The sequence below is a fragment of the Camelus ferus genome, chromosome 11 (assembly GCF_009834535.1).
Source record: "Camelus ferus isolate YT-003-E chromosome 11, BCGSAC_Cfer_1.0, whole genome shotgun sequence".
Lineage (NCBI taxonomy): Eukaryota > Metazoa > Chordata > Mammalia > Artiodactyla > Camelidae > Camelus > Camelus ferus.
In genome coordinates this window covers 29,373,361-29,400,405 of record NC_045706.1, presented here as the reverse complement: position 1 = coordinate 29,400,405, position 27,045 = coordinate 29,373,361, and the positions used below count along the sequence as shown (strand labels likewise).

The following is a 27,045-nucleotide window of genomic DNA, read 5'->3' as shown; positions in this document are numbered from 1 at the left end:
GTGGTCAGATTTTAAGAAGATGGAAGGAAAATGGGCCCCAGAGGGTCAGACACTATCCCGATTCTTGAACTTGGATGACAGTAGGAGGCAGCAGTGACGACCCTCAGGTAAGTACCAGCTCTGCACATAAAGACTTTTGGGTACTAGGTTCTGTTACGTGCTGTCACTTGATTGCAGGTAACACGAAGCAGGGGGGACAGTTTAAAATAAAAACTGCAGCAGTGGCACTTGTGCCGAGGATGGCGCCCAGTGCCCTGTCCTCGTCAGTGGTGGCAACGGCAGCGACATCCTATCCAGACTATTCCAGGGCCTGGTTCTGGCTCTGAGTCCATCCAGTGCAGACTCCTTGAATTTCTGCCCCTGTTCTGAGTGCTATTCTCTGACCTCCTGTACATTCTGAACTACCCGAGGGCTCGCCAACAAACCCCCCTTTCAGTCTGAATTAACCAGCGGCAGTTTCTGATTGCAGCCCGAGCATCTTGAGCAGCAGAAGAGGAGGAAGAAGATGGGGAGGAGGGAGCCCCAAAGGTTTCACGCAGAGAGAAGCTTCACTCCTCTCTCCTGAGTAAGGCCATCTAGGGCTGAATCCCACGTGGCTCAGGAGACGATTTTGTCTCTACAACCTGAAGAGCTCAGAGTCAGGGTGGCGGGGATGCAACTAGGAAGCTGCACAAACTGAGTCTGGCCAGGAGAACGCTGAAAGCTTTGGAAGTCACAATCTACTCCCCGCTGTTCACTTAGAGACAGTACAAGTATTACAATCATATGTAGAACATGAGGGTTTATTTTACATAAAAACCTCTGACACTTAATATTTATTTAAAAACTAAGCTGTAAAGAGTTTGAGTTGGTTGAGAACATGATGGCACGTCTTTGGAATTTCTCCCCTAAATCCCCTCCAAAGGTCTCAGGCGCCTTTGGGTAAAAGCCAAAAAGATGAATGGTGCCACCTAGTGGCAAAACTGGACAGCTACAAGTGGGCAGCAAACCCCTCACCCCACTGTGAGTTGCAGGAACCTACAGAGTCACTGTCTGGGTGGCCAGCGAGGGTGAAGCCACCATTCCACCCCTTGGGCTGCCCAGGTCTACCGTACTTGGTCAAAACACCACAGCATCGACACAGACATTCCATCAAGAGAACAAGATGTGAAGTAGCCAGTCGTGTTAAGAATGCACCTGGATAATGAACGGTTTGGCGTGGTCCCTTCTCTAATTCCACGACCCTGTAATTTTGAGATAAGTCTTCATGACAGAGAGTGAATAATTACTAAAAAGCAAAAGTTATACTCATGTTTCCAGCTGTAACAGAATCCAATAGCTAAATATGGGTTGTTTATTAGGGAAGGAAAGGAGGTCCTTCCTTATATGGATGGTTCAGGGATATGACAAGGGAGGAATTGAGTGTGTCTGTAAAAATGAATTCAGGGTTCAGCAAAGATCCTTGGAAGAGCCTGAGCCTCTGGTTGACCTTGCACACAGCTTGCTCCAGCTTCTCCTATGCCCTATGCTGTTTTGCCTCCATTGCCTCTTCCCCAACACACACACTACACACGCAGACAACTGTAAGATTCTAAAGGGAGATACTGTGTCACCCTTGGGACTGAGCATGCAGCGGGTGGGTGTCCAGTCGTGAACTTTGTCCTTGCCTCTATTTAACCTTCAGAACCTAACTTTCAAGTCCTAGTGTCAAAATAACCAAGATTCGCCTTAACGCCATTACAGCTGCCTAATACAAGCTAGTTCCCCATTCCGACCAAACTCTGGTTACACTCTAGCTCTGGAATCCAACCTGAGACCTGGTCTGATATATGTATTTGCCGCTACTCGACGGCTTGAAAAGAACACGGACAGCCCACAGATGCTTGGCCTTATACTGTGCTGATCCACCAGCAGAGCCACATTTCTCCAATGTTTTTGTCAGCTCATCTTCTTCTCAATCCCTATTAATGGCATTTCTCTTCAAATGCACTCTCTACGCTATCAGGGAGGGTGCAGAAGGCTCCTCAGAAAGCCAGAAAGGATAAACACTGAGTCGCTAACATTTCCTTTCAAAGGGAGGAAGTCAGGATAAACTTGACCCTGATGTTAACTTCGGCCTGGAATCCCAGGACACCACTGGGGGCTCAGAACACAACAAGCACATGGTTTCTGTGAAAAGACCGATGCTTCTGGAGAGGGAGCAATAGGAAAACACGTCCCCCACATCCTCCCGTTTCCTCCTGGAATCCCTCCAACGCGGTTTCCGTTCTAACCAGTTATCTAAAATGGCCTTCAGAAAGGTTTCCAGTGCACACACATGGCCAAGCCCAAGCTCCTGCCCTGGCCAGGGCCTCACTGACCTTTCCACTGAATTTAAGAAGTTAACTCCTTCTTCCTCCCACAAGCACCTCCTGGTCCTGACTTCTCAGTGTCACTGCGGACTGGTTTCCCTTGGGCCATGAGGCTCTTCCTTCTGGAACAGGACCTCTGAAGTTCCTCCCGGAGTTTAAAGAGCTGGAGGACCCTGGGCTGGGTCCTCGTTCCTTTCCAAGTACTAGCTCACTTCCTTGAGGATTTCATCTGGACTATTCAAGCCAGAAGGATCTGTGCTGGTTACCGAGCTCCTTTTTGTGGGTTTTTCACCTGTTTCAGCAGAAGGTTCCACAAGCCCCCTCAGGCCACCAGGGCAGCTGTGTTTTTATTGATTTCATTCATTTATACTTTCAGAACTTTCCTTGGATAAATGGGTTCTATGGCTACAAAAGATTCATAAACGAGAAATGTAATCCACCCTTTTATTACTGAGGTGCAAAAACAGATTCAGAAAAGATTTCCCTTCATCTTGCTCTTTCTCCCGTCTCCTGAGCCCACTTTCCCTCCTACCAGTCTCTTCTTCCTCCTCAGGGCACCTTCAGCCTTCAGAACGGACACTAAATCCCAGATGAGAATCAACCTTCCACAGCCAACACACGAGCTGGACAGTGTCATTTGCCCCTTATATCCTTCTGATATCACCCCATCACTCAGTGAGTAGTGCAAAGTCCTGATAATACAGGGACTGATTACCTGTAACCGTCACTCATCTCTTCCCACCTTGCCTTCGTGGTCCCTGCTCCTCCAGTCAACCCCCTCCACAGTGAGCACTTCCAGCAGAGAAGGCGTCTGGCTCATCTCTGCAGCCTAACATCTGGCATGGTGCCTAGCCCAGAGCAAGTGCCCAGTCAACACTGGTGGAGTGAGTATCTGGCCCTCGTGCAGGTCTGAGTGCACTGCGTTCTGGTCCTGCCTCCCCCCGCCCCCTCCTCCCCACACCTGATACGCTGCCCAGTCTTGTCAATTTTTCCACCCTCGTGCCTCAAGCACCCCAGCCACCCCTGCTTTTCCATCTGCGAACTCACTGTTCTGTTCCATCACCTCATCCCTAGACTGTTACAATGGCCTAATAAGCCTCAGGATCACCCTACAGCCCATGTCCTGCCACGTTCTGACTTCAGCAGTGCGAGTTCCTGGGTCAAATTTCAATGGAGGAAAAAATCCACGGGGCCCCTGTAAGCTCAGAGGGGTTGTTTGGGTGGTACAGGGCAAAAGGGAAAAAAAAAAGGGGCAGAAAACCTCCTAGAAAAGAATAATGTATCTAAAACACAGGCCATTCCAACAGCATTTCCTTAGCACCTACTGTGCACCCAGAATACTGCTTGGCCCACAGGAGACCAACATGCACCAGACAGTTGTCTCTGAGGCCATCATGGTGTTGTAGGATCACAGACATGTCCCATTTAAACACAGTATGACAGTGAACCCTTCTGCCAGGAATCTGACCTAAGTGGTACAGGAGCACAGAAAGGAAAGGAATAAATTCTACTGGAGAGACCATCAAGGAATGAATAAACGCTAAACTTCGAGTGATCAATGGCATACCTTCAAAACTCACCTCAAATGTCACACTTTGGAAAACACTGGTCTAAAAATGCAAGTCCAAATCCCTTAACACCATAAGGCTCTGTAAGAGGAGGTCCCAATGAATTCTCCAATCTTACCTCCATGTACTTAATAAGCCCAAACTCCATGTGACTCACATCTGTCATTCGTACTGAATCCTGAACAAGATTTCCAAGTCTTTAATCTCACTGTCACTTCCCCCTAAAGCCCCTTCCCTCACTTCCTCAATGTTAAGGCCAATCCCAGTCACCAGGTGCACTGGCCCATCAGAAAGGGAAGTTTTAAATTTGGTTTAGTTTTGTTTTTAATCCCCATTAAAAGGCATGATGACAATTTTAATAAGGCCTCTTTAAGAATCACAGAATTCAGAAATCCCCACGCCCAAGCCCCCCCAGTGACCATCACACTGTCATCCCAGGCCCTCACCAGACATGGGTCAGGATCGAGAGCTGGAAAGCTAACCACTGACAAATCTGCAAACTTTTTTTTACCTTTTAAACTTAGATGAAGTCTGTAAATAAACATGCAAAGTTCATTCTGCCAACAAAATTGCCAATAAGCAAAACACAGCCTAAAATAGTTTCCAGTCTTATAAACGCAAAATTATTTGACCTTTGGACAACAAAATTTAGGAGGTAATATTGATTACAATGTATGTATTAAAATGCATGATTTACAGCAAACATAATAAAGAGGATTAATATCCTTGTGTTACAGTGTACTCAATACTAACCACCAAGAAAAAAATGTTAAAGGCATGAAGAAATTCCAAGAAAAAGTGCAAACAAACAAATCTATGAGAAAATGTTCACTTCTCCTGATTAGTTTTAAAAAACAAAACAAAAAAAAAAAACCCTCCAATAATGACTAACCATTTTTTCCACTTCTTAAATTAGGCCACAAATTAAAAAAAATAAAGCCCAGTAGGGCCAAGTGTTAAAGACACTGACATTTTCCTACAGTCAGTGACACTAAGTTATTACCACTGCTTGCAGCATAACACATCAAGACTTAATGTACTTCATACTCTTTGTGCTTTAGGGAAATCTGGCTCAGAGAGAGAATCCCAAATGACAATAAAGCTACGTAAACAGATGTTCACCACAGCTTTATTAACAGTGAAAACCTAGAAACACTCCTGTGTTCAGTGACAGGGGACCAATGACATGGCCACAAACCCCCTGGATGGACTGAACAGTTATGAGAATAATGGTTATGCAGAACATACAACATGGGAAAACACTTCTTAGAAGATTAGGTGACTAAAGCAGGATGTATGTCCATGTCATGCTCATGATTATCAACATGTAAAAACAAAAGCACATGTATTTCAAAGGAATATGCCCAAATTCTAACAAGGATGTGGCAGCGTGGAATTACAGGCAATGTTGACATTTCATTTCTATTTTCCAAACTGTATGTAATGGTCATAACACGTTACTTTTTTAATGACAGGTAATTGTTTTTAATCTCATCCCTGGCATTTGACATGCAAGGGTGTAATCTTGAGAACTTTTAAGACCAAATTCTAGGAGACAAGTGAAAGAAAAAAACGCTACAAACAATCTTGTCCATTAGAACATGGCAGCCCCACGAGGAGCACTGTCCCTCAGGACTGAGAGCAAATGCCCCAAATGTGGAATTCCAGCATTAATTGCCAGTGATTGCTTTTGTTTAACGAAGCCAAACTACTCCCAGGCAGTTCCTTATGAGGAAAGGGGGGCAATAAAACGACTAGAATGTTCAGCCAGATTTCCTAAAGAAGCAATGGCACCAAAACGTTTCACCCTAAAATAGTCCCCAGGGGCTGCCAGGTGACAACGCACGCAGCACCCCTGCTCCCTGGGCCTGCTGGCTGCCAGTCCCCTGCTCCTAACCCAATGGACTGCATGGCATTCCAGAGCCCCGAGCGCCTCAAACTCTTTATATGTCCAACTCTGGGCACACACCAGTTCTTAAGTATGCACGGTCAACACAGACAAGTCTTAAATACAAAAGCTCGCCAACGTGTGTTTCCCAAATATGGCTGGGACTACAGAACCAAAACAAAGCTGTCTAACTGCAGCCGCCAGTACACGTGGAGCCCTCCACTCGGGACGCCAAGAGCACTGACTGCCACAAGGGCACATTCCCAAACCCGCTGGATAGCAGCACGACATCTCAGCTCTGTTTAAACTGTAAACACCTAACCTCAAACTAAGAAAGGCAAGCCCAGGGCACAGAGGACGCTTTCTTCAGGCAGCAGCTATTACACAAAATCCACCCGCGTGAACGAAAGCACGTTGCAGTCTCCGGGGAGTCAGGGCTGAGCCACGGGCTCCAGGTAGAGAGACTAAGTTACTGTGTGTGGCTGAAAAAAAGACTCAAAAAGCTGAAAGGAGGTCTTTTAGAGTTTGGGAATGGGAAAGGAGGGTGGGTTTGACATGGCAGGAGAGGTGTCCAGTCTCACAGACAATCCGTAACTCCCTCTCGACTTTTCTTTTAAACCACAAAATTCCTACGGCTCCGTATTTACCAAGCCATAGATCACACAGATGGCTGCCGTGCCAGCCCATTCCACGCTCGGGAATGAGGGAACAGAAGTTCCATACAGTAAAAAGACTCTGGGTCTTTTGCAAATAAATAACTTAAATACCTCAATTCATAATACTGGTTTATCCAGGAATCGCTTGTTTTCCTTAAGAAGTTCTGAAATTTTGCTGATCGTATGCTAACCGCGCAAAAAGCCAATAGAAACACTGAAAACATTATTTCTTCTGAGAAAACCTCTCTTCTCAGCAGCACTTGTTTAGCAACTGAGGCGCAGCATGAAGAGACAGGCCTAGAATCAATAACCCCTGACCTCAGGCCTGGGAGGCCGAGGGCTGCGTCAGACCCTTAGCGCCCACGGAGAAGGAACGTGAGGCCCCGACTTCCACTCAGCAGAAAGTGAACTGTAGTACCTCAGCTACTTCTCTCTCTTTTAACTGTATTTTGCACTAATTTTAGGCAATTTTTGAACATGCCAGGTATAAAAGCTGCATCCAAGACTTGGAGAATACGGTGCAAACTTCTGAAATGAGTTTTCTTTAAACTCCTTCAAAATCATTAAAAATATAGTGCCAAGGTCACAACAAACATTCAGTAGAAGTTTTTTGTTTTGTTTTGTTTTTCTTAAATCTATGCTGTTTTCCAGACCAGACTACGTGGAAATAAGTTGGATATACATTTATATATTAAGAAACATTATATATATGGCGTACACACACACACATTTCTGACTTTAGTTGCTGTGTATCCAGCAATAATCACTTTGAACACCAATGGTCTAAATGTACCCATTAAAAGAGGTTATCAGAGTGGATCAAGAAAACAAGACCCAACTGTGTGTTGTAAGAAACCCACTTTAACTATAAAGGCACAGGTTAAAAGTAAAATGGATGGAGGAAAAAATGCTAATAGTTTCTCCATGTGTTTAGTGGCTGTGGGAAAATAATAAACAAACAAGAAAACCTCACAGGAATTGGGTTTGAATCCAAACTCTACCAATGCTGCAAATCGGAAAGTCCCTTAGTTTCTCAGCTTCAGTGTACTCACCTACGAAAAAGTTAGTAATACCTAATTCCATAAGGTGTTTCTAAATTTTAAAATATATATGAAGTAAAGTGTTAAAAAACAAAAATATTCTAGTGAAGAAGATTTTATCCTTTTATTGCTTTAATAGACTGATGAATATAATCACTGCATATCTTTCCATGAAGTTGATATTACAAATACTTAAACTATCAGGCTATAAAAACCTATGAAACATTAGGTTTTACAAACTGAAGCAGAATCTAAAAACCAAGAAACCCTTCTCTGGCCCTGCCTTCCTATGCAAAGCTAGGCCATGAAGGGCATGCTTCAGAAAGGCATTGTGTTTTAAAACACTTAGGAGTAGCTCTCTCTTTAAGGTCATGTCTCAAGGAACCACATCACTATTTCAAGACCCATTTATCGTGCATGCATTCTGTGCAAGGCCCTGTGCACGTGCTTCAGAACAGACAGATGAACCAGCCACTTACATACATCACTTCTAATCTTGAGAACACCTCGCAAGGTTCCTACGCCCATTTTGCAAATGGAGAGAATGAACCTCAATGAAAGTCAGCTGACTCACTGAAGAGTCTTGCAGAAGCAAGTAGGAGAGACCCTGGAGCTGACTCCCAGGCCTAGGTCTTTCAATTCCATGATGTGGCTTCACTCAAAGAGGTGCCCCAACACAGTCCCTGCCTGAAGCAAGATGCTTCTATGTGGAAGTTGTTCAGAGACAAGATACACCCAAAAAAGAGATGGATAATCTTAGGGGGCATTTTTGTCCAGCTATGGTAATAATCAAATTTGTCCACCAAAGTAAGAGACGGTGCCTGCCCTCAGAGACCTTATATTTGAGTTGAAAGAGAAAACTGACAGCCTTGAAATCCTGATGAGGCATGAAAGACAGCAGAGAACTATGGACTGCCCTCCACTGTGGGAACATCCCAGCCGAGAGAACGTCAAGCTTCCAGACTGACCTGGGAAAGACCTGGGGATATGCCGACAAAAGCACCCTCTTCTGAATGTTTTAAATATCCCTGTAGTAGTTTGTTTGTTTGTTTGTTTTTTAAGATACTTTATTGCAGATTCAAATGGGAGATTGGGAGGGTGGAGAGTCGTGGTGGAAGGAAAGACAGGCCTCCATTCCAACTGATGGAAATAGCTAATCAATTTTTAAAAATGAATTTATCTCTTTCCCTGTAGTTCCCACAGTATTAACTTTTCTCTAGAGGGTTCACTGATTTAAATGGAATTAGATCACACACGTCACTTTCTAGCGGCCTTTAGGAAGCAGTGACGCCCCTCAACACCCACTTACCCACACACATCTTTGGAAAGGTGTAGAGGAGCTCTAGAACAGACAGCCTGGATTTCAGCTGCTGCTCTGCCACTTACCGAATGCTTAAGCTGAGGTCTGCCAGTTAACTTTGCTAAGTCTCAGTTTCCTCGTCTATAAAATGGGAATAATCACAGCCATCAACTTCAGAGTGTTATGGTGAGCACTGAATGAGGTCAAGCATATCAAGCGATCACAGGCTTACAAAGTGCTCAATAAAGCCCAGGGCTTGCAGCATGGTCATCGTCACCAATAGCATGTGAGGCTGAGGCTCAAAACCACTCTCTCCTCGGCTGGTTTCTCTGAGAAGCATCAGATGTCCTTTTTTTCAACCATAGGGAGGCTACTCTCAGTGTAATTAAAAGGACAGCCTCAGCTCTCCTTCGGAGAGCTTCCTGCACCTCCTTCCTCTCCCTCCTGAGGTTCCATTGCCTGTCTGTCCCCAACAGCACAAATCTCCTCTAAAACTCAACTTCCCATAGGAAGCATAGTGACTAGTCTGCCTTTTCCCCAAAGAGTGAATTTTCAAGTATAGTTACATTACTGGCCACGTACCACTTGATACACACACAAAAATTATCATGTTCTGTGCCTTTTGCTATTGGCAAGCTGGTTCTCCTCAGAGAATTCCTACAGTGCAGTCTCCAAGGTGGGTCCCACATAGCTACTGCTTAGTGCACAGCACAGACCCCAGCCCAGCCCTGTTGATGGAAAGGATTTGTACTGAGGAGTATACGGAAATAACACTGGGTAGATGGTGTGCCCTGGCCACAAAACGGCCTCGAATGCCAGGCAATGGCATTTGTGCTGGCCTCTATCAGGACACAGAATTCAAGATAAATCCTTTAGAAGTTTCCTAAGGCAAGATTAATCTGACTGAGGCAGGCAGGATGAACTACAGAAGCGGGGTGGGGGGGCCCTGGGGCAGGGGGAATACGTGAGCCGAGGCCAGGCCAAAGGAGGGGACATTAACATCTAGTACTTTTTGTAAGACTCCCTTCCCCTCTCCCAAATTTCCCTCAACCATATATACTGTCTCTGTCCAGGAAAGCAGCTCCCAGCAAACTTGTTTTGCCCACTGGGCTGTGAAAAGCCCCACAGAGGCCTTGGCTCTAGCGACCACAGGTGACAACTTCTACACTTATCTCTTCTTGCTTATCTGTAGCCAAAACTGGTTCTCAGAGAGAATATGATTGTCTGAGCTTACTCCTTAAATCTCATGCTGCCACTTTTGCCCAGAGCAAACTCTTTTTTTTTCCCTGCCCAAATGCCTTAGTGCCTGACAACATAAAATTATCAGAAAATAAAAGGCATCAAAAATCCTTTAGAACTCAAAGGAGCTTCTAACCAAATAGAGACACTACAATAGCAACCACTAAAATAGAATAAAAGATGACAGAGTCAGGGATGTTTAAGAGATCATTTTGAAACCAACGTTAAAGAGAACAGTTCAACACAAAATGACCCGCCTTCACCATTCACAACCTACATAGATAGAACGTAGACATTGGAAGAAGAGAACTCTGTATTCAATTACAGTTGGTGTAGGATTAGGGGGAGGAGAATGGGATGACGACACTGAGATCTTGGTTAAGAGAATATTAAGGCGGGGGAAGGTATAGCTCAGTGGTACATTGCATGCTTAGCATGCATGAGGTACCCGGTTCAATCCCCAGTACCACCACTAAAATAAATAAACTAATTATCTCCCCCTCCCCCACAACTAAGATGAGAATATTAAATCCTTCACATCCAACTATCAGCAAAGAATTCCAGGTGTTTAGGCAGTGACTTTATCATTGTGAACCTGTTTCCCCCACATGCAAAACAGGGATTAAAATAGCACTAACTTGCCTCCTGTAAGGATGAACGGGGCCGAACATTACCCGCGTGGCACAGGGAGGACTCAATAAATGGTCAAGTGACATAACTGGTCTATTTCCCATTAATTTCATTCTAATTTCAAAAATGAGGAGAGTCGGAGGTAGGTGGAAAGCCTGGTTAATAAAAGGCTTTAGTCACTGTCTTACTATAACAATAGTTTACTGGGATTCTGCTTGAAGATAGGCGAGGACACTGCTAAGAAATGAGGTTTTTGCCTTGCACAGAAAAGATAAAACTGGTGGTGGCCCCACCCAGCACCAGATATTTGCATAGAACTTTGCAGGTTACAGAACAGCAGTGCCAGTGGTAGCCTTGGCTGCCTGCAATGTTTTTTTTAGAAAGATGGGGGAATGCAATATGATCTGTCTTTAAGGAGGTTTCGTGTGGCCAAAGGACTCAGAGCATCACAGAATTTCAGGGCTGGAAAGGACCACAATTTCTGAATGTTATGAGCCTTTAAGTCCAGACCAATCCAACTGAGATGAGAAAGTCCAACAACCAGGAACATATGCTCCCCAAAACAAAGACCCCCCACCCTCCCAAGCCCTGCCAAAAGGACAAGGCAGAAAGCCAAGCCAGCAATAGGTGTGACAGCTACTATGCCTGGGGGCCTGCTGTGCTTTCTAGAAGCTAAGCTCCCTGAAGATAGGCGTCTGTGACTCTGAGTCTGTAAGGCACGAGGGCACTAAAATATCCTAAATGACTTTAAAATTTTTCATTTCATTCTTTCCTCTTAAAAAGCAGCAGTAGAAAATTAAAACCTAAGGTTTCATAACATTCATAGTAAGTCCAAATGTCTCAAACTAAAGTCTTAAATCTTATACACAAGTATAAAGTTGGGGAATAAATGGCTTTCCCCTTCTTAAAAAATAAACCATTCATTTAAGGCAAATCCACAATTAAATGCCCTTTGGTGCTTCTGAACCCATTAATTCATTCAATAAAAGTTCACTAATGCGAGGCACTGAATAGTGTGGTTCTTCTATTTTAAATTTACAGTATGAATTACATGTCTGGAAATCAAGCCCTCAAAAATTCTAACAGAGGGCATTTTAGAAGGCTACAGAGATGGGGGAAAGGATAAAGGTCCCATGCAGAAACCTCCCCTGCCCTTTAAGTATGCAACAAAAATCTTTCACAAAAATGTAACTTAGAACTCTTGGGTTGGTTCCCAATCTTCTTAAAGGGAACTTCGGTATTTGTGGAGTTTGGTGAATATAATTATACTTCTGGAGGAAATCCAGTTTAAGAAGCATGTAATTATAGACTTTCTTCCTATCTAATAATAAAAGTGCAAAGATAAATAAGTTTTTTCTTATGTAAAAATGTAAAGCTTAAGTAAATACACTAGACTATAAGTGAGGGAAAAAAAACGAAAATGAGCTAAAACTCTTAAAACAGGAATGAAAAATACTTGAATTCTCAGCAAGATATGAGGCATTTCAAATTGCCATCTGCTAATATCACAGCTCGAAAAACTAACCGGCAAATTTAAATGCAGAGAATCAGGTGCAGTGAGGCCTTGGGGAGCATGGAATCCAGGACGACCACACAAAGTTTGCCAACAGGCTCTGCAAAATTGTCAAGTCCACCCAGTGAATAGGGACAGAAAATCCTAGTGACTCCAAAAGTTCCACATACATGGGATTTCAAATACTCACGTTCCCACCTCACTGCTGGTTACACCAAAGTCCAAAGAGAAAGGAGGGAGAAGCAGGAGGGCTCAGGAACGTGCCGAGACGGGGACCCGAGGAGAACTGGCTGGGAAGGCCCTTTCTTGGAGCCCCGCAGCCGTCAGCATTTACTCACTGAACGTGGACAAGTGGCGAGGCCTTCCAGTGGGATGCCAGACGGGGAAGCCCTTCTCCAGCTACTCTGCTCAGCTCCCTCATTAAATTCAGAGTGAAACCAGCTGCCGGGAAAGGCAGAGGTTGACCCCGCCAAGACTCTGGAAATTCCTTGCCAAGAAAGTAGACGGAGTGCCCAGATCAGTGCTGGAAGGGAAATTTCAAGCCCTTGTAGGGAAGATAAGGAAATCATTCTGAGAGGGTTGCTCTGCTCCTGGCTGAGAATAAGTGTGGTCTCTCTGTAGCATGTGTTGAGTCCACATTCCAGTCCCCTTGGCCCCAGTGCCATCAGAGAGGGAGGACGGACGGAGGAAGATGGAGGAGGAAGGACAAGGAGTCCCCAAAGACCAGTGAGATGAGACGGTGCGGATGAACACACCAGCCCAGACAGCATTTCAACAGCGGGAAGAGAACAGATCAGCTCTTTATGAGAATTATTTAAATTACATTAGACAGAAATACATACAAAATTCTTCACGAAACAAAAGGATTTGTTTGTTTGTTTACTACTTGGTGTTTTTATTTCTTGGTCCTTGCAGCCTTTTTTTTTTTAAATGCTCTTTTTTTTTTCCCCACAATTGAAGTAGAGTTGATTTACAATATAGTGTTAGCTTCAGGTGTACAGCTTAGTGATTCAGTTATATATATATGTATATATGTGTGTGTGTGTGTGTGTGTGTGTGTGTGTGTATATATATGCATATTTTTTTCAGATTATTTCCCATTATAGGTTATTACAAAATATTGAATAGTTCCCTGTGCTATACAATAGATCCTTGTAGCTTATCTATTTTATGTAGAGTAGTTTGTATCTCTCAAACTCCTAATTTATTCCTCCCCTACTCCCCTTCCCCTTTGGTAACTAAGTTTGTTTTCTACGTCTGTGAGTGTTTCTATTCTGTAGGCAGAATCATTTGTATTATTTTTCAAATTCCACATATAAGCAATATATAATATTTGTCTTCCTAAACAGAGGTTAAGTTTTATTTAAATCTTATTTAATTCGTTTCTTCTATCACTGGAATCTACACAGATGACATTAAGAAATTATATTCAAATACAGATATGTTATGTGAAATCATTTTAAAGTCAAAGAAATTTTATGATAATCAAAAGGATAGTTTCTCTTATGTCCCAATTTTTTCCCCTTAAAGATAAAGATGTATCTTTAATACAGAGTATGGTGAGACACAAACTGACATCTTATGGCTTTAATTTCATTATTTAAAAGCCAAAAATGCTGCTTTGTGTAACTACGTGGTTGGAAGCCCCCGGTAAAACCATCATTATCTTTTTGTGGAGAACTGCCTATTCTTTTTATTTTTACCCCTAAATAAATTATATTTATGTTTGGGTTTCTCTCTTTATCACTTCTCCCCCAAATTCAGTCCTTTCCTCCAAATTTACTTTTATACATTCACAAGTGACTTGACGATGATTTTCTTAAGTGTTAAGTTTTCTTCTTATGGGCACTGAGAAAGTATTTTAAAGTCTGACTGGCAATGCTATTCCTAGTCAACTCGACGCACTGGAAGACTCAGAAAAGAGAAGGAGGCATTTAAAAAATGATTCCCATATGTGCCTTTCAACCGAATTCTTAACTTGCACTTCAGTTTTCATTGTAAATTTCGATTCTCTGAATTTAGAAATATTTTCAATTTTGATAACAACTAAAAAAATCTCTGCAAAATCTTCCCACTCTACCAGAGGGTCTCAAAAATGGCCAAACACTAATAAAGAGGGGAGGCACCTGTTTAAAATGCCGATTGCAGGTTCTGGTCCTAGATACGCTGTCTGAGAAGTTCAAGGAGGCCCTAGAACCTGCATTTCTGGTGGATAAGGTTTCAGGCCATACTTTCAGAAACACTGGTCAGTGTGACCAAGTTACCGCAGCACCAAGCTACTAGACGTCCATAGCTCACCCACAATGCTTTAAAACTGGAAAGCATCATGAATTTATTGCATCCCTTTGAACATAATTTATAATTTGTACTGATTGTGTTAGAATTTCACTGAAGCAGGGAGACAGTTTTTTCTCTTTTTCCTGCAGAATGTTCACAGTGAATAAAACAATGTGCAAATGGAATTGCACTTGCAGGGCCTGCCATCTGCAAGCAGTCTGGCTCAGGGTTTCCAAGTGAGGGCTGTACCAGGAGGACACTCACCGAGTAGCTTCAATATTCCTCAGCTGGATGTTTGAGAACATACAGAATTCAAAATGTACCCGAAATTTAGAACGATTTCATATCATAATCCACAAAACGACTATAATCTGAAAAAAAAAAAAGATAAATTTTGACACATCTGTTGATGCCATCTAGAGAGCAAATGTTTATTTTTTAATTAGGCTTTGATTTCTAATAATCCACTGATAATTTATCCTATCACAACATGGTAAGGAAAAAGTTTATATTTTATATCAGACTCAAACTCTCAACTTCTAATGTGTTTCCACTAAATAGAGTCTTATTAATTATTCAGCAAAGTTTCTTGAAGAAAGCAACTGGAAAAGCAATTAAAATTAAAACATTCCAACGTGGTGGTTCAAGTATTACACTTTGAGAAGAATCCCTTGTTCATTTTATTTCAGGAGTATAATTTTTTTTAGACTTAAAAAAATAGATCAAACCTGGTAAGACATTTTTTAAAGCAGGAAAAAAATTAAAGCACAGAACTAGACATCCGAAAATTAAAGAAAAAGATCCAGAACGTCAGCACCCTAACACAACCTCTCAACCTGTAGGACCAAACTGCCACAAATGTCACTCCTACCCTGGTGAACTTGTTTCCGATCCTGGTAACTGTGAAGCATTCAGAATTATACCACTCTGCACCACGCAAACTTTAATTTGGGGGTGGGAGACACATACTCAAGTTCTGCTTCCCATTTCTTTTGGAAGATAGCCAAATCTGATCTTTTTTTCCCTAGCAACAAATGAAATACAATGAATATCACCATCAAGAGCCTGGCTCGTAAGCACAGACACTGTGCTTAGCACGTTACATACAATGTCTCATTTAGTCCCAGTAACCTAATGATACATGGATGGCTGCTATCAGTTTAGAAAGGAGGGAGGCAGTGGCTCAGCCGCTTCTCTGGGGTCACATGACCAGTATGTGGTGGAATTGTGACAGAAAACCCGACCTGACCTTAAATCCCAGGCTATTAACTGCTTCTTCATTCTACAGAGATGCGTCTTGCATCACAATGCACTGCCTACACTGCTCTGCTCATTTAAGAAAACCTTATTTTGTTTTTATGGTGATGAGGAGAATGTGCTCAACAGAGCATCCACAGAATTACCCAGCCTTTCTGGAGCGTCTGCTTAGTCCACACACACTGCCCGGTACTACCTGCAGAGATGAGCATGATTGCTGCCCTGGAGCAGCTCACAATCCAAGCCGTGGAGGGGGCTTAAAAGCAGGACAGTGTTTTGGGTTGTTTTTTCCTTAAGCCACGTGATGCTTGGTCATCGCCCACTGCTGGCTGCTGAGAGTGTGACAGTGAACAGAAGCTCAGATGGAGGCCCGTGAGCAGGTACAAGTGGCCCCTTTGGGCCATGACATGAACTGAGAGCTGGCTGAGGACTCCTCACCTTGTTCACTCCGAGCCTTTCATGGCACAAATTCCAAAACTAGAATTGTCTGGTTCCACAAATGGAGACATTAAAGGGGAAACATTAAAACCAAGTTTTGGAAGATTTGGAAAAAAAAAATTTAAGCCTGTTCATAGTCATCTGCCAGAGTCACCCTCCAATCCTAAGCCCAGCTGTTTACTCCCTTGACTTGACTCTGCTCAATTCAAGTGGCAAAGATATCCCAAGCTGCTGTAAACATGCAGCTCTTTTTAGCTCTGGCATGAACGCTGGAGGGGAGCTGGAAGGAGTTTCTTTGGTCAGGCTGGGGCTACAGCCTTAACAGAGAGGGAGTCAGTATTCCCCAGGGTCCAGCAAAGCAGGGACAGGTAATCAGGTAGGAGAAGCCTAAGGAAACGGGTTAGTGTAGGTGGCCTGTGGTCATGAATGTCCCCTTTTCCTTCCATCACTAACCCTTGGCAATTCCATGCTTTTCTTTAAAGTGAAGCCTGTTGCCTCTACTCACTTTCCCTCAGAGGCAGGGTGATTAAGAATGTAGGCTCAATAACAATGATCAGTTCCACTTACTAGCTTGTGACCTTGGGCAAGTCACCTCGGTTCCTCATCTGTAAAACAGAGTACGTGGTTACTGCAAGGCTTGGTGAGGGGATGCAGGTAAAGCACTGGGCGCAAAGGCGAGCACAGGGCAAGTCCCTAATAAATGCAGGGCACCTACTGTCCACTCTGTCTCACTCATGTGACAGCTCCTGTATGGTTTACTCTTCTATAAGCAAGAGGGGGAGGTGAGTACTTTATGCATGCTGGGGTTTTCTCTGCTCTTTGCAGGATGGTCAATAAACGTTTTGAGTTTTTGGTTTTTGTTTCATCTAATGATGAGGAACCTTTTAGAACTCCCAGAAGTAAGAGACTCTCATATACTTACTTGGAACTATCTCAGTACCTTACATAGTGGAAAACATTCAATAAAAATAATCGTTGGGTCGATTTTGTTATAAAGGATCTTAGGATCTTTAGAAATAATCTTCACTGTATTAGATGAGAAAACAGTTCAGGTGGGAAAGGAGAAGGCTTCCCACAAACTCAGAGTGAGCTTGGGACCTACACAGGATTGAAACGGGAGCTTTTAACTCCCAATCCAGCACTTCCCCCCAAAGAATGCTGCCCTGAATTGAGACACAGCTGACTGGCTTTACCTTTCCACAGACCAAATTGTGAGGAGAATATCATGCCAATGTCACATTTCAAGGCAAGCAAATTTCTTCATCTGCTGCAGATATTTTTTCCTGAATTTTCACATGGTTCCCTAGACGTAGTAAAGGGGCAATTAATCTTTTGTTGATTTGATTTTACATAAAAAGGCAAATGATACTGCGAAATAGATCCTCACTATGAAAAATTCTTCTACATGCTCACTTTCCATATAGAAAGAAATAATGGAAAGTTCTATATAATGAAATACACTGGTTGCTATCATCTGAATGTTGTATGTCCCTCCTCCCTGTCCCCGACAAACTCTTACTTTGAAAACCTAATATCCAAGGTGACAGTATTAAGAGGTGGGTCCTCTGGGAGGCAGAGCCCTCGTGACTGGGTTTAAGGTCCTTATAAACAAGGTCCAGAGAGCATGCTCACCCTTCCACCATGTGAGGCTATGACAAGAAATCCGCGACCTGGAAGACAGCCCTCACCAGAACATGACCATGCTGGTTCCTTGACCCTGAAGTTCCCAGTCCCCAGAACTGTTAAGATGTAAGCTTCGGTTGTTTATAAGCCACCCAGTCTGTGGTATTTCATTACAGCAGCCTAAAAAGTCTAAGAAGTTCATTTCTTTTTAAGGAATGAGAAATATGAGATGAAATATACCAGCATCCGTAGCATAATTAATCCTTCTATGGGCCAGAAGTCATCCAGAGAGCCTCGTTCTGAGCACCAGCGGTCACGGTTCTGTGCTATGCCACACATCCCAGACTATTAGGGCAGTCCTGGATTTTGTCTTTGTACCAATAAACAATGGAAAGTTCCCTCCAAATGCCGGTTTTCCAGAAACTAGTAACTGAATAAATCAATTCAGTAAGCATTTTAAGTAAAAACAAACGTAAAACAAAACAGACTAAAAACGCATAAAGGGAAGGCCCACGGGCCTACCCCCAGAAGCATCTCCACACAAAACAGAACTTAACATATCTGTATGGCTGCAATGGGACGCATGTTGGTAAAGGCCCCCATGTGGAGCCAACGTGATGGCAGACAGCCCGAGCAGCAATGCAGAGTCTGCCACCAGAATCTTTAATAACCCATTTTCACAAGAGAGAAGCAAATGGCAAGGAGGATCACAGATTTCTTTAAAAGAATTTTCTAGATATATTCTGAAGTCAGCAAACACTGAACTCAAACAACAAAGTCCTACTGTACAGCACAGGGAATTACATTCAATATCTAGTCATTTCACCTATAATGAGAAAGAATATAAAAGAGAATATACATACATATAACTGAATCACTATGCTGTATACCAGAAACTAATATAACATTGTAAACCAACTAAGCTTCAATTAAAAAAATAAAAGAAGTAAAACACTAAACTCAAATTCCTACACCTTATATTATCAGACGGAACCGTATCAGATGGCCTTTTTAAAGTCAAAAATGGTCAAATGGAATATCTCATTGTTCAAACACATGGCATTGTGCGGGAACATGCAACCTCGGTCATCAAAGACCGCTTCAAGCCTGGTTTCAGGGAAATTATTTCATAATGATTTTCTTCAGTGAGTTCTGGGTGGAAAAAGCAGGGAGATGTGGGGTTAACAACTAAGTTACCAAAACTCCACGAACTAGAACTCCTAATTTTCTAAGCATTCCTGTTAAAGCGTTACTGAAGAATAATTTATGAGATGTCTGCAGCATGTTGTGAAAGAAAATATGCCTGACATTTAAGACTACTTTAAAACATCTCTCTTGTAAGAAGAGCTGGAGGTGTGGCAGGTTTGGGCCTGGCTCGTGCCTTGGGGGGGACTGAAATTCTTAGCAGTCTGTGGCAGGAACCTGGCGCTGCATCAAAGCTCAGAGGCCCAGGTGGGCTCTCCACACACCCCAAGGTGCTATGGGGCAAAGACAGCATCTCTGTTCCTATCTAGGGCCTCAGCACTGTTTGCCCTTCAAGGTTCCCTGCTGCCTAAGGAAACACGAGAAATATTTCCGTAAAGGACCGCTATGTGGAAGCAACAGGAAATAAAGGTTTACTCCAGTGACTCCCCGCTACTAACGGGGCGGAGGTCGCATCTGAGAATCACAGTTTTCCAGGCGACTTGTTATTTTTACCAGATGTTTTCCAAGGCAGGTCCTGTGCACAGTACTGGAGAGGTGTTTTTGTTTTCTGGAATAAAGGGGACTTGGCCATAAGCTATATTCCAATTGAGCATTAAAAGCCAACCCAAATTCAAAGTGACCTGGGGGGAAGTAACCTCCTCAGAGACGTGACTTTTAAATTTTCTTAGGGCATAAGAGAAATTAGGCAGCCATATCCTCATATCATATCCTCTGAAAAATCAGTTCTTAGAACATTCGACCCTTATCTTCTAACAAAGGTTATTAGGCTAGAGAGACTTCACTGGACCAGTGTGGCCCTCAGATAAAAACAGGAGTCAGAGGCACCCTGAGATCCCATCATGACAGCTCTTTCTTCTCCCAGCTGCTTGCCCACCTCCCACCACCAGCACCATTTCCATGTGCCTAAGGCACCTATGAATAGAGCGCCCTTTCATTCTACTCCCACAGCCAAGTCTTCCCAAGCTGTGCCATATGTCTGGGAAAGTTCCCTCTACCTCCTCCCAGCCCCTGCAAGCTAAGCTGCTTCATTCACGCCCTTCAAATGACTCCAATATCCTCCCCAAAGGCGTTTTCTAGAATGGGATGGATCCCCAAAAGGGATGGATGACAGACTTCCACAGCCCCAAGCCTTCTACACATGGAAACTGCATGTTGACAATCTTTCTTCCCCATATTTGTCATCTGCCTACTTTTATTACTGATTTATCTATTTGCCCAACATGCTGATTTCTCCTGTCTACTGATTGTAGCTCAGTATCCAGCTCAGAACCAGAGCCTCAGAGAGCAGTGTTGTCAGCGTCACCACGTGGAAAAAGACTGACAGAAGAGAGGATGTTCTGGAAGTGGAAGCTGGGGCCATGAGGCTGGCGGGGCAGTGTGGATTTGGCCCCCGTTCCCCAGCTACTATCGATGGGTAATCTGCCTTGCCTCTTTGAGCTTCACCTTCCTCTTCCACAAAGTTTGAAATAGTAAAACCTATCTCTGGGGTTACTCTGAGGACTGAATGTGATACATGTAAACCTCGTATACATAGAGGAATCCAAGTCTTGTGTTGACCGCTGTGGCTTTTCCCAAACTCTGCCTACACCTTTTATAAATAGTTCATTTATTTAAATCTCCTTAGCTTACCCCAGTTGAATGTGCCAGGACTCCAATATGCTCAGTAAGTGACATTTTCCTTAATTCGTCTTTGCCACCTCTTCCCTGGTATCCAGTTTTCTACCTAAGAAAAACTTGCTGCTTTAAAAACTGTAACCAAAAGGTGAGGGTATAGCTCAGTGGTAGAGCACATACTTAGCGTGCACAAGGTCCTGGGTTCAATCCCCAGTACCTTCATTAAAAAAAATAAACAAACCTAATCCTCCCCAACCAACCCAAAGGAAAGAAAGAAAAATAAAGTTATGCTCTAAGAAAAATACACCTTTAAAAAAAAAAACCTATAACCAGATATTCTTCAATGTTTAGTTGCTTCCATATTGTCTCGATGTTCAAGTCATTGTGTAAGTCTGGTTTACTCAAATGATAAATTCTGGCACCATGTCTGGTTTGCCCTTTATTTGAAGTTTCTGGATCTCTCACTGGCTGGCAGGCCCATAAAATCTCCAGGCTCAAGGTGCCCTTACAGATCACCTAGACCAGCACCTCTCAAAACACCACTGCCAGAGAGGTCAGCACGCATGCAGCAGAAAGGGTGTTCTAGAATCTAACTAGTTTGCAGCGTTTTTCCATGTGACCCTCATCGACCCTCAATGCCGGTTAGGCATCTGAGAAGCATTGCCATGAAGAATCCTGTTGAAATTTGCTAAAGCAGCATTTCACTAACTTCTCTGACCCCAAAAGCTCTTGTCCACCCTCATCTTTATGGCACACCCATCAGCACAGCACAGAACAGATGCCTACAAAATATGCCTGGAAGGGCAGAGAAGAAAGAAAAACTCACTTTCCTAAGGTGGGTCCATTAGGAAAGGGCAGAGCTGGCTTCAAACCCAGGCCTGTCTGATCCCAAAGCCCTGTTTTCCCCACTGCATCAGAGGTTCTCCAACATCAGGGCCCAGCAGAATCACCAGGAGCGCTCGTTAGACTGCAGACTGCTGAGTCCCAGCCCAGACTCTCTAACTCAGCAGAGCCGGGAGCCAGGGTGCATTTCTAACTAGCTCACAGGTGCTGCTGCTGCTGGAAACCCCCTGCACTGCACACCCCCTCCCCGTCGTGGTGCACGGGCTGCACGGCGCCCCGGCCTAGAGTGATGACCTAGTGGGGAAGCCAGGGCGTAAATGAGGGAGAACGCCTCAGTGGCCACAAGGTTAGTAACTGCTAAACAGTTCCACACACAACACTAGATCTATCCAACAGCCAGTCAAATGGCTCACACTGAAAACTATAAAAACTAGACAGGGGGAATTAAGCTAGATCTTAAAGGATAGGAAAGCCTGAGTGAAAAAGCATTGGGAAGAGCTTTCCAAGTGGCAGCGATGGTTCCTACGACCCATATATTATTTTGTAGCTGGAAGGGACCTGGCCTGCATGTCTTTGGAGAGCACGCTGGTTCTTACATTTGAATATGGGTGTGACTGCTATTGCAAAAATGCACAGCCAAACAATTAACACAAGACAGAGGAGCTCCTCTCCAAGTAAGTGATTTGGAGGATCTAGCAAAGGTCTTCCTGCTCACTTTCCAGCCATAGCTTCATTTCCTTGCTCATCCTGCCTGGGTGCCCACCTCTGGTAGGACATTAAAGCAAGGCCCAAGCAAAGCTGGCTACTAAATCTACCAGCCAACCGGCTCGTGCCTTCCTAGGAAGTGGGTGTGAAAGAGTCAAAGCAGCCCTCCTACAAGTGCAGTTCTAACGAGGCTCTGACTACATGAAAACAGTTTCTCAACGTTCCCTTCATCCCTACCCTCCAAAAAAGACTATCTGGGAATGTAAGTTTCACGAGCTGGCTGTAGCAAATTTCCTCAAAGGAATAATCAAGAGTGAAAAAGCCATTCTCTAGGATCAAGTCAGGAGCTACATTAACTGACCATGGCCCCTACCTCCAGTCTGGCAATGCTGTGGCTTTCAAACAAACTGTAATGACCTCACTGGGGCAGGGACCCGGCAAGCCTGCTTTTCCCTCCCTCACTCGCTGGCATCCACTGAACTTGGTTAACATAAGGTAGGATGCAAACGACAATAACTGAGACATAACCTGCCCTCCCAGTTAAGGCAGGGAAAGCACACTGGTAAGTCAGAGGGCAAGTCAGTAGGGGAGTGGCAATGAAGAGCAGTGGAGTTCAAGGTGAGGGGGTGACCTTCAGGGCACTGAGGATGTGGGAAGCAGGAGGGGAAGGCGAGAAGAACTGAGGGGTCAGAGCACCTGCTCTGTGCCATGCACTGTTGGGTCCTTCATACAGTCCTTCCCTGTGACCCTCACAAAGTCCTACAAGTGGATCGATGTCTTCATTTGCAGAAAGGGAACCAATGCCCTGGAAGCTTCAGCAACTTGCAAGGTCAAAGAGATAGCCAACACCAACATGGGGATTCAGACAAACCAAAGCTAAAATCCCCAAGTGGTGGTCTTTGATGATGCAAGATTCACACGTGACATAAGAACCTGTAACTTCCAAAGTTAACTCAATCAGGGTAAGTACACACTCCAATCTTTTTCAAAAGATTTAATTTACAATTGAAAACATGGTGACATTAAATAAATTTGAGTCACACACACATACATACTCACACAAGCTAAGTATTTGCCTAAATGTAAAATATTTCAAGTATCACAAAGTTCTAAATTAGGTATGTATGGGGAAAAAAGTTTGGACCGTTTGTTAAAAATTATCAAAGCTGGCAATACACTTGATGCCGTTGAAGGGGTTTGATTTATGAGTATAGTGGCCTGAAATAGTCTTCCCTTTTCTCCTTTAAGATTTTATACAAAAGCAACACAGTAATGGGGAGGGGGGGGATGACATTTCAGTAAATTTAGGAGAGAGATAATCCACAGACTCAAGAACTGTATTATGCTTCTAAAAGCCAGAGAGTGGTTCAGAAACACACAGATGTAAGTATAGGATGCACGTGTTTCCACATCACGCAAAATACTACCACTGAATACATACAGACTTGTCTACACACCTGGCACTGGTCTGTAAGCTTCGTATAGATTGGTGTTTTTAATCCTCACATCCTACCTAGCAGATAAACACTATCTCAGAAATGAGACATGGAGGGATTAAGTAACTGGTCAAGACCATATAGTTCAATAGTAACTGGATAAAATAGGAGTTAAACCCAGGCCTTTGGGCTCCAGAGCTCACACTCCTCACCACTGAGACGGGTGACCTATCTCACAGCAGATGTACAAGGTCATCCTTCTTCCATGATTTTAGTGGCCAAGGATTAAAACGGCCTGACCACCATTCACAGGCAGTTGTTTATGTGTTATGACATCTATTCCACGGAAACAACCCAACTATCAGATCATGAAGTAGCTCAAAACGTGAGATGGGATGATTTCTAATTAGACAGAATTTCTGATTAAACAGAAAAGCCAAATTCAAAAGACTCCATAGTATGAAGTCCTTTGTATGGGGAAAATACACATATACACATATTTATAAATACAGGGAAGATGTCCACAATAGTATACTAGAAACTGGTGCCCAGAATTGATTCTGAAGAGAGAACTAGGTACACGAATATGAGAGAGATGGAAGATTTATTATTTACTAAATTTTTGAATTCTGACCATGGCCATATATCACCTGTGTATTTAAAGCAAATTCAAAACAAAACTTCTCTGAAGAGAACCATGGTGAAATATTTTCTAACCCAATTCAGAGCAGAAAGTGTGTGTCAAATAGAAATGATCAGAACAGTCTGATAATTTTCTATTCATTCCATAGAGAGAAGCGAATCACTTCCAGCGTTTTTTCATAGTAGAGATTCTGAAATGCTTAGAACTAAAAAAAAAGGAGGGAAAAAAGCCATCCACTTTCTTCAGCTCACTTTTTCCTTAAAAACGCAGTGGACATAGAGCAGGAAAGAATTCCTTGTGTAGATAGTATTAAGAGCTGTTTCAGCATTCGGGCATGGGGTGTGTGTGAAAGCACATGAGATATCCCTGAAAAAATAAAGATGACAGATAATGACCCAGCACAACGACTGTGTGGCTAAAATAGGAATGGGCATGTCACCTCCATGCCACTAAAGAAACGGAGTCTCGCATGTCCTACAAAACACGCAAGGCATCTTGCCTGGCCAAATTTAAACAGGGACATTATTTTTGAGTTACTATAATTAGCTCACATTTGTCTATGAATCAGCCTTTATGAGGCAATCGCATCTAAGCCCCATCAGATGAAACCTGAGGCGACATCATCTCTGTTTACTATTTTGTAAAGAAAGAAAGGGTGCCAAGTTTCCTGCAACACCCAACTCAAACACTGAAATTTGGAGGACAGAATGTCCTGTTGTCCACGTTTGAAGATAGGAATATATTTCCATCTAATACATCAGTCCCAGGTTCAGCTGGCAACAGGAAGGAACCGAATTCCAGAGCTCAAAAATAGGACTTAAGTATTAAAGCACCTTGCATTGCTCATATAGGATAGTATTTACGTTTTAACCCCATTGCCGCAGTTTTAAGAAGTGCCCATGTTTGTGAACAGATATGAAAACATTTCAGTCTAAAGATATTGCCTAAGTGACAAGAGATTGGCAGATGCAAGCGTTTTAAAGCTATTTTTACATTCCCTGATACAAGGCTTTCATAATTAAGTTTCTCACAAAGAATGAAGCGTTTCAACACTGAATATAAAGGCCGGGACTGGGTGGGGAAGTGTTCCTATTTAGCCTGGGCTTCTCCTGAATGAAATAGCTCTTTTAAAGGGGCTCTGAAATCACGTATATAAATACAGTAGGATCTCCAAAAGGAGCCCAGCCAGAGATCAGGCAACACTAAGGCAGTAAGAATCTGAAAGCTGTTTAAACTGGAAACCTTAGTAAGTCCCAGGGACCCAACTGGAGGGTACAGGCTCAGTGGTGTATTTCACAGAGAATGTCACTTGCACCAACATTTGACGGGGCCAGTAGGTGCAGAAGAGGGACATCTGCTGTTCACTTGTCTTCAGATTATATCACAATCTTAACATTTTCACGCACGCCCACATGCCCTTGATAAACGTGTATAGATGTACCTGTATTTTCTTTTATGACAAAGACTACGGGTTCTGGCCCCAATTTCAATGTTTACTAGCCAGATTCTCTTCAGTAAACCATTTTAACCCATCAGAATCTCCTTTTTGCCCCTCAAATTTAACAACAGCAACAAACAAACAGGGAATAACATTTGCCCTGTGTAACCTCAGGAATTCTCTAAGAGCCAAGGTGAAATAATTAATAGTTTTAGAGGTTTTAAAATCTAGCAAACCCTGTATGTCAGGCACATGGTACTATACAATTTTTTTAACAACCCTCGGATACAGGTACTATTATTATCATCCCTGTTTTATGGATAAGTAAACTAAGGCCCAGGGAGACCCAATAACTTGCTCAAGGTTATAAAAGTAGGAGGCGGGTCAGACTTGGCAGTCTGACTCCGGACCGCGGGCTACCTTACACTATGCAGCCTACCATCCTGATTCTTATGAATACCTTCATTTAATCGCAATTCCACAAATGAGGAAAATGAGGCTCAGAGGTTAAGTCACAAGCAAGCCAAGGATATAAAGCCAGCACCTGGCAGAGAGCCAGGATTTGAAACCGAGCCTGCGTGACTCCAAACCCTGGACTCTTAACCACAAAGTTAATAAACTTCAGTCCACAAATATTTACTCTGCAACTACTGTGCTCTAACGCTCTCTTTAAAAGGTAAGGAGGTGGTGGTGGAGTTTCCCCAGGAGCTGAAAGACTAAATCAGCCCCACCAGCGCTCACAAAGCCCCCAGACCCGCCCACAGCAGATGCCCGGTGATAGCTGGTGCCAAGGGGGATGAAAATGACAACAGAAATATCTTAAATGTTGGGATATAGTTTCAAAAGGGAATTAGACCTCTCAATCTGGAGGCGAAAAAGCCCTACAGGGCAGAATGCTGACAGTTTTTAACACAACGTGAACAGGTGTGGCCCATCTAACAGGTGAAACATTTCAGGTGTTCTGCTCATTCCTACTAAGCTTTCAACTCCAGAAGCAGGGTGACCAAGTCATCCGGGTTCTCCCCAGACTTTCCCAGTGTCTCGTTCACCCAAGAGGGTAGATACCAGGTTTTATACTCTTGACCTTCCACCTCTACCCCCTGGTTCTAGCACAGGTGCTTGCAAATAGAAGGCACTCAGTATGTCTCAGTTGGTTAGACGGATGGAAGGAGCAATATTTCATTACTTCCAAGTATTCTCACTTCTACTCCAGAAGTGTTGCCAAGCAGCAGTCCTCACACAACTAAGATGACTATGTGAGAATCATCTTAATTAGCACTTTCATTGTTTGTATGCAAATAGACATTCCTAAAGTGGGCCCTTTTAAAGAGCTTTTCCCTAAATCAGCATCGCTCATCAAGACTTTTCCCCTGTAAATCCTTTTCCATAGTTGATAAAGAG

The 27,045-nt window shown here is 43.3% G+C and overlaps 1 protein-coding gene across 50 annotated transcripts in view; it reads right to left on the bottom strand.

Annotated features, from left to right (window-relative positions):
- SORBS1 (sorbin and SH3 domain containing 1) overlaps positions 1-27,045 on the bottom strand; it is a 208,338-nt gene that overhangs the window by 111,028 nt on the left and 70,265 nt on the right. For 4 of the 50 annotated variants that reach the window (XM_032491223.1, XM_032491227.1, XM_032491225.1 and 1 more), the window contains exon 1: positions 12,503-12,687. The exons of 2 other annotated variants lie outside the window; for them this stretch is intronic. The gene's annotated coding sequence lies outside the window, so the exon portion shown is untranslated. 44 more of the 50 variants (XM_032491233.1, XM_032491239.1, XM_032491234.1 and 41 more) reach the window with 30 other exon arrangements.